This window comes from Adiantum capillus-veneris, chromosome 28 (assembly GCF_014529385.1).
Source record: "Adiantum capillus-veneris isolate H3 chromosome 28, ASM1452938v2, whole genome shotgun sequence".
NCBI lineage: Eukaryota > Viridiplantae > Streptophyta > Polypodiopsida > Polypodiales > Pteridaceae > Adiantum > Adiantum capillus-veneris.
The window spans coordinates 9,335,268-9,347,331 of record NC_140958.1 but is presented as its reverse complement, the minus strand read 5'-3'; the positions used below and the strand labels follow the sequence as shown (position 1 = coordinate 9,347,331).

Sequence of the window (12,064 nt, the reverse complement as noted above, 5' to 3'; positions counted from 1 at the left end):
AGGATTTCATCTTGAAACGGCAAGGGGTAGTGATTCCTCTTGGTTGCGGCATTCAATGGCTTGTAGTCGACACACACTCTCCATTTCCCATTCTTCTTAGGGGTTATGACCACTGGCGAGACCCACTCTGACTCTTTCACAGGATATATGATGCCTGCATCTAGTAGCTTATTGATGTCCTGCCAAAGGGCCTCCTTTTGGATTTCCCCTAGTCTTCTAAGCTTTTGTGCTTTAGGCTTATGTCCCTCCTAAAGAACAATATTGTGCTCTACCCTTTTGCACCTCGCAAATGCTTGTACTCCGTCGCATGCCAAAGTTTTGCATCTGAAATAGCCCTTGAATCTGCAACAGCATTTGCAAATTTTTTTCCACACTTGTCATACAAAGTGAGCTTATACAGCCCACAGCACAAAAGGCAAGATGAAACAATTTCATCACCAAAATTGAGATCATGAACTGTACATCTATCATCCACAAATTTGATTGCAAGTCCACGTCTAGCAAGTGCGAATACAAATAAGAGATTCTTCTTGATCCCAGGTACATAAAGTGCATCAACAAGTGTGAAGGAATTTCCATTTGCAGCAATAAGCACAATCTTTCCAACTCCGTGAACCGGATAAGAGGCATTGTTGGCATAAGTGACTGAATTCCCATGAGGGACAGACTCAAGAGAGGTGAACAATTCATGATGTGAGGTAATGTGCTTTGTAGCACCACTATCAAAATACCACATGTGACAAGTATGCATCATGGACATCAGGATTGTAAGTGCACTGTGCGCTAAAAGCCCATTCTACATCAACATCAGCAACATAGTCTCCTTTCACAGAAGACTCAACAATGGTTGCATTTGTAGTGGAACCAACATTTGCAGTTGAACCACCCTCTTTCTTCATAACCTCTTTTGCCTTGAACTTAGGACACTGCTTGATCAAGTGATCATTAGATTTACTATAATGGCAACGCATCTTCTTTTTGCCCTTATCACTAGAATTGCTAGACGAAGTGCTGCCAGCAGAAGCATTGGGAACAGAAGTTTTTCCACTCGCAGTAGAACCATAAGAAGTGGCTGCATTGCTGTTACCACCCTTTCTTTGAGAAGCAATAAAAGCCTATTCAACTGCACACTGTCTAGTCCTATTTTTTCTAGAAAGTGACTCTTGCAACAGCAATGTGCATAATGCATCACACTTGACAACTTCTAAATTTCCTTGGGTCATAAGTCTCCAAGTACTAGCAAAAGTCTGGTAAGGCATCAAGAACAATCTACACAAGGGAACTGTCTGGAATGACTTCACCTGCAGAAATAAGTTGCTCATTTATATCCTTAACAATAGCAAGGAAAGTGTCCATATCATCTTCCTCATGCATAATCTTCGACTCCAGCTCTTTACGCAGCAAAGCAATTTTAGCCTCATTGCGACTTGCATAAAGACCAGCCAATATATCCCAAGCCTGTTTTGCAGATTTTACCGAACGAATGTGAGAAACAATGGTGCACTTCACAGTCAACGCAATCAATGCATGAGCCTACACATCCTTTACATCCCAACGAGATTGTTCTACCGTAGGCAAAACAACTCTAATAGCAGCAATCCTTGCAGCAAGACTTGCAACATCCTCAACATCACCTGCATCCTCAAAAACAAGACGTACATCAATGCCCTGCACAATATTTTAGACGCCCTTTAACACAAGAACATGTTGCATCATGTAAGCCCACATAGGATAATGGTCCCCATCCAACCTGTCCTCAGTAGCAAACATCTTGAACACATATGTGTTGTTGTCAGCCATGGTAAATGTTGCACCTGATGTGAAAACTACACAAAAATAGGAGAAACAAAGTGGGAACAACACATGCTATATATAACAAATCGTAGAAGATTGTAAGGCACCTGTTATGCAAAAAACGGCACTGACAAAAATTTTGCACAAAATGAAAAAATAGCATGTGCAGTACTGCCTGTAGTGGAAACGGAGGCCGAAATGAGCCTGAATCAAAAATCTAAGCAGAATTAGCTCTATGAGTATCCCCGAAATTATTCTCGACCTACGAACTCTTGCCAAAGCTCATTGAAATCAGAGAAAGTGAGCAGGCGTGTGCTGGAGCAGCTGGTGACTAAGCCCGAGGGGACGTAACCTGCTCTAATACCAATTATTGGAATTAGGTTGCAGAGAAATCCACACAGCTTGGAGAAGATGAAGGAAGCTCAAGGCACACAATAGAGAGTGTGTTACTTACTGTGCAATGGAAAGATAGATAGCCCTAGAGTGATGGGCGTATATACAATGCACGGGGGAAAAAACCTCCTAAAGAGGGAAAAAATGCCCCGGCGGTCCTAGTGTGTTCACACACATCACTACCACATGTATATGGTAACAGATATTCCATCTCGATTTCTTTTGAATAGCCTTCCAGCTAGTAATTGATACATAGCCAATTGCTTAGTTAATCCTGTTGTAATAGGAAGTGGTATTTGCAAATTCACTTGAGCTATGGTCATCAATGATACCATATTTTCCAACCATTGGGGTATCATTTCCACAGAGAACAGATATGCATCTGGTAGATCATCGTCTAATCCCTTTGGTGGCTTGCCTGAAATAATCCTTGGTAAATGATCTACTCTTTGGTGAGTGGTGCCCTTTTTCGCAACTACAATGAAATCGAATTCCAAAAGAATGATGAACCATCTCACTATTCTTCCTGTGTTGCATGGTTTGTTGACCAAGTACAATAAGGCTTGGTGGTCCACAAAAAGCACAAACTTGTTAGCCAATAGGTAATGTTTATAATTTTTTTTGGCATAGATCATTCCTAATCCTTCCCTTTTGGTGGTTGTATAGTTTTTCTCTGCCATATTCAATTGTCTACTAGCATAAGAAATAGGAAAATCAAATTTTTGGTCTCCTAGTTGAGCTAGTATACAACCAATGGCAAAATTGAAAGCATGTACATGTATGTGGAATATCTTCTTCCAATCTGGTGCTTTCAATATTGGGGTTGAAGTGAGAGGTTGCTTAAGCTTCATGAAGGATTCTTCACACTCAACAGTCAATTCAAAGAGTGTAATTAAGCTGTACATGGGTTTTGCAATTATGGTGTACATATAAATGAATCGTCTGTAATATCCACAATGTCCCATGGAAGCTTGAACCCTTTGACTGTTGTCAATCTAGGAAATTTAGCAATAACATAAATTTTATCGATATCAGTAGCTATGCCATTTTTAGACACTATATGTCCAAGAAATTTTCCTTGTCTGCCCATAAATGTGCACTTTTCAGGATTTAAGCAAATCCTATAAATTCTATATTTTTTGAATACCTTTTTGAGGTGTTCAAAATGATAAGCCGGATTGATGAATGTACACATAGATCATCCATATATACTTCCAAGAAATTCCAAAGATATTCTTTAAAAGCATGGCTCGTCAATCTTTAAAAGGTGGTAGGAGAATTAGTTAACCCAAAAGACATAACCCGATAGGCAAAAATACCCCATTCAGTTGCAAAGGCAGTTTTATGTTGATCTTTGGGTCAACCAAAAGTTGATTGTATTCCGAAAAGCCATCTAAAAAGCTGTAAGCTTCTTTTCCTACAACTCGTTCTAGAACATGCTCAGTGATTGGAAGAGGAAAGTTGTCTTCTGTGTTGCATTATTCGACCTAATAATGCAATTTATATCGAATAACTCGTCATTATTCATGTATTATCATAAAATACATGGAATTTTTGAATAATTTATAAACTATTGATCGATAGTTTATCGATCGGTTTATAATCGATCGATATGATTATATAAAAAAACGTGGGTCGTTGTTTGATACGTTTTCGATCGATTTCGGTTTTGGAGCTTTCTAGTTGTCACAGAGCTCACACTCTCTACCTCATACTTTCAAGATGCATTGTATTCTCTCTATGTTTATGGCAATGAATTTGTTCTGGAGTTGCTAATTGATGACTTTGTTAAGAGTCAAGCAATGTCTTTTTATTTGATTGCCAAGCAATGTCCTCAATACTTATGTTTATGCGAATTCTCTTCAATACTTTATTTTGTTGCTACTAAATCAAAAACGTGAGATATATAACTCAATAGGGAGCTACAATGAGAAAAAGTGAGATACATTATCATGAAAAGATGTTTACATTTTGCCATCTATCATAGGCACCAGGTCATCAACCTCTTCATTGACTGAATATTCTGTAGCCACTTCCCACTCCATCTCATCATCACTACATCTTTGTTTCGCCACAGTTTCATGAGTTTGAAGCACTCCAAAGTGTACTTCGGTCGTACGTGTGGCTATCTTTGTGGGTGCATGAAGGAGACGCATGCTACAAAAGACGTACACAAGGTTTACGGCACAAGTAGGACTTAAGCAATTTTTGTGCTTTGAGTGCACAAAGTCATAAGAAGACCAATTACGCTCACAACTACCACTGGATGCCGCGATGAAAAGCACCCTAGTCACCATGTGTTGGAACTCAACTACGTCTCCTCCATATTCTTTCCACCATACTGGGCCTAAAATCTTTTTTACGCTATTAAGAACCCAAGGATCTTCGAAAGTTCCTTCCCTATTGGCATAATCCGCCCTCTGCTGGAATGCATCCATGCCATCGTCGCCTGGAAACAACTGTAAGCAGACGTTTCTAAAGTCTCTCATCACCTATTTGTTGGAGGCTTGTCCGTTCATCTGGAACTTTGGATCCAAGACAAATGAAGCACCCTGCAATGGTGTGTGCATTTGAGCCCATCGTTTTTCCACAAGATGCACGATTTGTGATCTCTCTCTTGCAATGTAGTGGTTGTATTCTTTGATTTGACGCAACGCCTCAGACATGATCCAATAAACCTTACCAATGACCTCGAGGGGTTCACTATGTGTAAAACTACCATATCACGTGCGTTCAAGACATGTTTGTAAAACCCCTTATGTGTGAATTTTTTTTTAGGAAGATAATGTACCCTTTTCTTTTAAAATCTGTAATTTTTTTCAATTTAAAAAAATAATGCCCTTCTGTATATATATTTCTGTAAGTTTCAAGAACTTTAAATACCCTTCTGTTGAACTCACGTGATAGGTTACATTTTTACTAGGTGACCTCCCCGGGCCAATGACAAACTTATCTGGGTTGAAAACCCTTAGTAGTTCCACATAGGGCTTCCTAACCCTAACAAGTTTGTCAATGTTCCGCCAAAAGAGAGGAGATTGCACCAAGGACACACATTTTTGACCTGCTTCATGATGGCTTGGATACTTGCTAAGCCAAGCCTCCCAACGGCGATCTGCAATGGTTCTTGTAAGAGCCGCTCGCACTTCAATGAGATTATTCAAAACATAGTATGATGTAGCAAACCATGTGGCACAGAAGATTTGAAGTGCTTTTTTCAGAGACTTGGAGCGAAATAAAGCATATGTAAAATGATGTTCCCATATAAACTTGAATATGTGATTGGAGTCAATAAGAACCTGTTTTATGGATGATAATCTGCCCATATCCTTTAGAAGTAAATTTAGGGTGTGAGTTGCACATCCAATCTATGTAATTTCTGAGTACTTTTCCATAATGGCTAAACCCGCTCCTTTGTAGTTTGAAGCATTATCTATAACAATATCTGTCACATTCTTCGGTCCTTCCAATCGAGCAATAGCTCACTCATATACCTTTTTCAAGTAGAGAGATGTCTTCTCTTTCAATGAGGTATCAATGTCCTCCAAAAACATTGCACCTTTGGGACAAATTACCATGACATTAATCAATGGTTTTTTCTGACAGCTGGTCCATCCGTCGAGGGCTATGGTACATCCAAACGCTGGAACAAAGTCAAGCACTTTTCGCCTGAGAATCACTTTTGTACTGCACTTGACTTTGTCAACATACTCTATTCGCATTTTATTATAATCAAGATAAGTGAATCCTTTCTTTGCAGTTGACATTAGGGCATCTTTGAAAATAGGGATTTCTTATGAAATTAAATGAGATTCCACAAGCCATGAAGGCTTGTGTCCACTTTAGATGAAATTCGAGCATGTCCTATTGAGTGAATGCTGCCTGTAGAGTCCCAGGCGTACCGGCTCTGCTGGATGTCCCGAGACTAGCATCTATCCCTCCCATGGCACCATTTGGAAAAGTGTAAGGACTTTGAGGTGTTTGGGTTGTTCCCATTGAAGGTCCTTGGTTAGCTCGCATGTCTTCTTGATCCACACTCACTTCTTCTATGTTGACAAATGACATACATGTCATGCCCTTCTGTCTCTTAGGAAGAAGTCTTGCATGTTTGCATTTCTTTACATACCCTGCAAAATGGACCCATATGTCGTTAGGTGGTTCTCCACATTCTTTCACATTGGGACTAGTGCCGAATAAATGTTCTTTGATGCGAGTTGCATTGCCGTGCCACTTATGCCCACAATGTTTGCATTCCAAAAATGAAACTGTTTTTCCTCTCTCTTTTTCCTCCACATAGACCACTCTTTTCCTCGCACCATGCTTTCTGACTTCAACAAAATATATCCTACAATCAATAGATATACTATGATTATAATTTTTCACCATAATAGCGCAATGAGAAAGATAAAAGGTTATAGATATGATTTGCTAAATTAAAATGATGAATGGATAGTGTTAAGATAATATTTTAGGAAAGATCACCAATGTATATATCATTCTTGGCTACTAGGTGGTCAAGAGTGTTTGCTCAAGACAACCTAGATGAGTGATGGAGTCATCTCACATTCCACTATCTATGTCTCTTGGAGGTAGGAGCTACTGCTCAAACACAACCAATCAACCCTAAAATAATTGAGGTCTCTAATTTCTATATTAACATAGAGGTAAGAGCATGAGCTCGATAACATCCATGTGACTCCCAAGTACTATGCATGACTAATATTCACTAGAGGTAAGAGCTTTCGCTCGATCACAACCTAGTGAATTCTATAGGTAATCCACCATATTCACTTAGAGGTAAGAGCATAAGCTCGATAACAACCAAGTGAATCCTACTTCATACCTTAACACTAGAATGGTAACCTAACAGAACATAAAAGTGTCTTTTCAGGGTTTTGGGAAAAATTTCCAAAACCATATTAGATCCACTCATTTTGAAAAATCATTTCATGAGCTTATAGTTCAATAACTACTACATATGGAAAAAATGAGAAACTTGTAATTTTTCTCATCCCTTGGTCACTACAAGCCTCCAAAGTTGATGGACCAGTGCATTTTGCCCAAAACGGTTGATTGCATATAGATAAGAGTGGGGATTTTTATAGGACATGAGATAAAATGCCCCGTTAACTTCAATGGGTTGGTGACTAAAACATATTCTTGCTTTTACCTCACTAAATTTTTTTGGGAAAAAAAATAGGTACAAAAAAGTTTCATTTTTGCCATTCTGCAGACCTATCATCAAAGTTTCTATAATCACGCTCAATACAAATACTATATACATGTTTCCTTAGTTCCCTTTGGGCATTTGGATTCAAAAGGAGCCATGGAGCATGTCAAAAGGATAATGGATCTCTTACAATTGGAACCTTGGAGGCAATGATAAAATGCTAAATACAGCAAACATGAAAAAATTGGGTTTAGCATTATGACCTCTAGAAACCCATAGAAACTACTCAATATCTAGCCAAGTTTGTAGTCTATGATGAGATATGGTTACTACCTACAAAATACATACAATTGGCCTAAGAAACTAGCAATATTGAGAAAGTTATACTTGCTACTCTAAAATGTATCGTATTCTTCAGCAATAAAAAAAACTCAACCATTATCATATACTATGCTATATAGTATATTAGGTCCCCCAAAACTCAAGGAAGATTAGCTTTATGTTATACATTACACTTACACAATCAAAATCGAATTTGGATATCAAGAAAGCCATCAAAAAAATCATAAAAGTGCTAATTTTGGCCAAAAAACAGGATTATGCAATTGTTGTAAATTGGTCATAACTTTCTATACTAACACTTAGCTCTCTCTGCAAGCATCAAAACATGTTGAGAACTATGAAGGCCTAACCTCTGGCCATCTAAACCTCACAAACATGAAGTTTAGAGTGGTATAGTTGCCAAACATTGAAAAAAAGCCAAAAACAGGACCCGTTTTTTCACACAGTTTAGGTTCAAAAATGTTGTGCAAGAGTAAGGTTAATGGCGAGATCGATACTCAAAAAAAAAAAAAACCTAAGTTTTTTACAGCTCATAAGGCAACTTTGTGGATATAGCACCTAGAAATTCATTTTCATACTCTTCAAATAATTCAAGCAAAATGGTCACTTAACAAGACACAAAAGTGTCCAAGGACATAAAAGTGTCTTGTTACCTTTCTAGTATTAAACCTCACTTGGAAGTAAGAGAATCATCTCATAACAACCAAGAGGCACTAAGTGGACCTATTCTATGCAACCAAGTGAATCTTACTTCATACCAACATCACTTGGAAGTAAGAGAATCATCTCATAACAACCAAGAGGCACTAAGTGGACCTATTCTATGTCTATATGGAGGTAAGAATGTTTATTCATGACAACCAAAAGACCCTACATGTATGTGTATATGTTCCAAAATGTATGAACTTTCACTATTATTTGTGCACATATTATAGCTATTATAGATTCTAACCACCCATTAAATATCACTTTTAGTATCTATTCTAAAACAAATAGAGCTAAGAGTATAGCTTCTAATGTTTAGAATTATACATCGCACTATAGCTAGAAAAATAGCCTCTAATGGAGACAATTATTTATTTATCTATTCTTAAACAAGTAGAGCTAAAGTATAGTCTCTATTGCTTAGAGAGTAATTTATTTAATCTTATCAATAGAGTTGAAGAATAACTTCTATTGTTGAGAATTATAAGTAATTCAAATCTATATCATTATTTTATTTTTAATGTATAAACATTAAAAATAATATTTTCTTAAAAAATCAAAGATTTTTTAAGTTGACAACTCAACCTTTCTATGCCGGAGGTAACCTGACACTTTGGTGAAGAGAATTGTAGCTAAAACACGCAAACTTGAGCTTTATATACTACTACTGTATCGATCAAAAATATATAGATCGACTAATATTATCGATCGAAAGCCTATCGATCGATAGTTTATCGATATGTAAGCAATAAAACGTTTTTTTGCAAAAGGCTGACATGGCAATGAATAATACGCACGAATATTCACAAATAAAATGAATATCAAATAACGAATCATGCAACCCAGGTTGTCTCTAATGGTAGCTGCATTCACTTTCTTGAGATTGACACACACTCTTAATTTTCCATTCTTGGGTACTACCATAATCAAAGACACCCAATTTGTGTGTTCAATTTCATATGGCTTTCTTGAGCTTTTCTATCTCTTCTTCGATCGTTCTGGCAAATGTTTTATTATAAGTATATGGCCTCTATCTGCTTGGTTTTGCATCATCTCTCATAGGTATAGTATGTTGATAGATTTTGGTCAACACCCTTGAGATCCTTATCAGACCAAGCAAAGATATCTTGGTATTCCTTCAGTAAGCTTAATAAAAGCTCTTCTTCTTCTTCCGTTAGGTCATTTGCAATGTAGGCAGGTCTAGGCTCTTCTCCTGGGTTGGCCAGATCTATCTTTTTTGCATTTTCAGGTCGTAGGACCCGCCTTGTTTTCTTAGTTCCCTAACTGGTTGTTTGACTATGATCTTTTGGTTTTAAAGATTATCTTTCTTGTAATGGGATGGAACACTCATTACATCTTTACCTTCCTTCTCGGTGATTTCCATTTCCATGGTGTACATCTCCTTTAGAGCTTTCTTTAACTCTTGATATTTCTTTTTTCATTCAACTCGTGTCATGGTTGAATCCTTGTCCTGGTATTTAGGTTTTTCTTGAGTTTCCTTTCTCAATTTCTTTGATATTCTTGCTTTTCGTTTAAAGGATATCTACCAGTGATTTTGTCTTTGACACAATCATGTGCATCTATCTACATCAGAAACTGTGTTGTGACTAGAGACTGATGGCATGGGTTTAGATTTCAAGTTTCTGGTGTCTCTTTTTCTTCGATACCATTTCTGTCTTCTCGGTTTCTGATTTGAAATTCAAAAAACTTTTCCTCCCCTCCTTTCATGAGTAGTTTAGCTCTCACATGTTCTTTTTCCGACCTCGAATCATCTGAGGTAGCTGAACATTCTTCTAACTCATATGTTGCATCATAATAGAGGTCTGGAAAGACTTGTTGAGCTTTCATTAAGTCCTTGGATTCTTGAATTTTGTCTTCAATGGGAAGGGTTGAGATCATTTGTATGGGAATTATGTCATAGCCGTCCTCATTGCAAAATTGAGTTGGCATAGACGTATTTCCACACAAATCCATTGTTGCTAAATTTGATTCCACTCAAATGGCTCAAACAAAAGCTCCAATAATGGCTCAGGTACATAAGCTTCATCTGTGCAATCCATTTCTAAGATACATTCTTCTCGTTTTAAGCTCTTGTTTTTTGAGGCTCCACACATCCAAATAGGTATGTCTTTGTTTAACCAAGATGGAAGCTTCGTTTCAGCCAAAAAGACTGAGTCAAATTGATCTTGTATGGGCATTTTCATGACATCTCTATACATGTGATCTTTTAGATTAACCCTTGTTATTAATCCTACTTGCTTGAAGTACAAGTAATTGTTTCCCTAATCCTGGATGAGTTGTACTTGTCACATGAAAGGTCTTCCCAAGATGATTTCGTAATTCACTTCCAGTTTCTTTCACTTTTTCTCGAAATATTTTCTTGGATTTCTCCACGATTTTGGCCCTTTGTTTTTGTTTTCTTATCTCGCACATTTGTCTTCTTCTTATCTTGGTCATTTGAGAGGAAACTTTAGTATTCTCTGAGTCATCAAAGGTATTATGTTTCTTTTCCTTAGCCTAGGCTCTGATGATTACCTTCATTGGAACAAAAGGTTCACTCTAAGATGACTACTAGGTATCACGTACCTTGTTCACTATTGCTTTACCCTTGTTTAACGGATTTTTTGGACAATCTTCAGGGAAGTGTCCTCCCTTTTTGCAACATTGTATACAAAAGGCTTAATGTTCTTGTCAGGCTGTGAGCATTCATTTTTCCAGTGATCATCTACACCAGAGTTATGAAAATTTCCAGTCCTTGGCTTAATCATGGGTCTTACCATTGGAGGTTTAATAACTTGATTAGCTACATAGTACATTGGTGCAAGCTCTGGTGTAGTATAAGTCGCAGTTACTTCCACTGGTGGTGGATGTGAATTATACCACTCTCCTTCTACCATAATTGAATATGGACTAGGCTCAATATAGGGTGTAACAAGAACTAGTGCTTGTTCATCTATGACTCCCTGTGAATGCATGTACTTTACAGGCACTGCATTATGTCTAGGATATGAAAGTTGACCCAGAACGGGTTGAGGTCTTTCCATACCCATCGGTGGTCTTTGAGCTGGGGCCATATTAGGTTGATATGTATACATGGGTTGTTCTTGTGGCCTCATAGGCACATATTGAACATTCCCATCATACCTTGGTCGGTAATAGCACTCATTGGTCTCATGATTGGTCCATTTCCCTATTGAGGTATCCCTTGCCCTAGTCCCCTCATAGGTTTTTTCTGCATGTTATTCATCATTTCATTCATCCTTTTGAGTATGTATTCTATGGCTGTAAACGATGCTCAGCAACTGTTTCCACTTGTGCTGCTTTGGTGGATGTTGTTTTCTTTGTTTAGCAGTCCCTCTAGAAACAATGATACTAATCTTTCTTCTACTGGTATTTCTACTTTTGGGCATCTTGCGATGTATTGCTTAATTCTAGTTGCCCAATCCCTAATAGACTCACCTTGCTTCTGTTTGAAGCTATAGATTTGAGCTACCGTATTATGTTTGATCCTCGTTTTGGAACATGCAACTGCAAATCCTTGAGCTAATGTATTTAAGTCCATGATTGACCTCGGTGGAATGTTTTGGAACCATGTCAGTGCTTTTTCTTCTAATGTCATTCTAAATCCCTCAAATTGATGAGGTAGTTTTGGGTTTTTTAACA

The 12,064-nt window shown here is 37.7% G+C and overlaps 1 pseudogene; it reads right to left on the bottom strand.

Moving 5' to 3' along the window:
* Positions 1-4,151: 4,151 nt before the first annotated feature.
* Positions 4,152-6,129, bottom strand: LOC147420041 (uncharacterized; annotated as a pseudogene).
* Between the last annotated feature and the right edge of the window lie 5,935 nt (positions 6,130-12,064).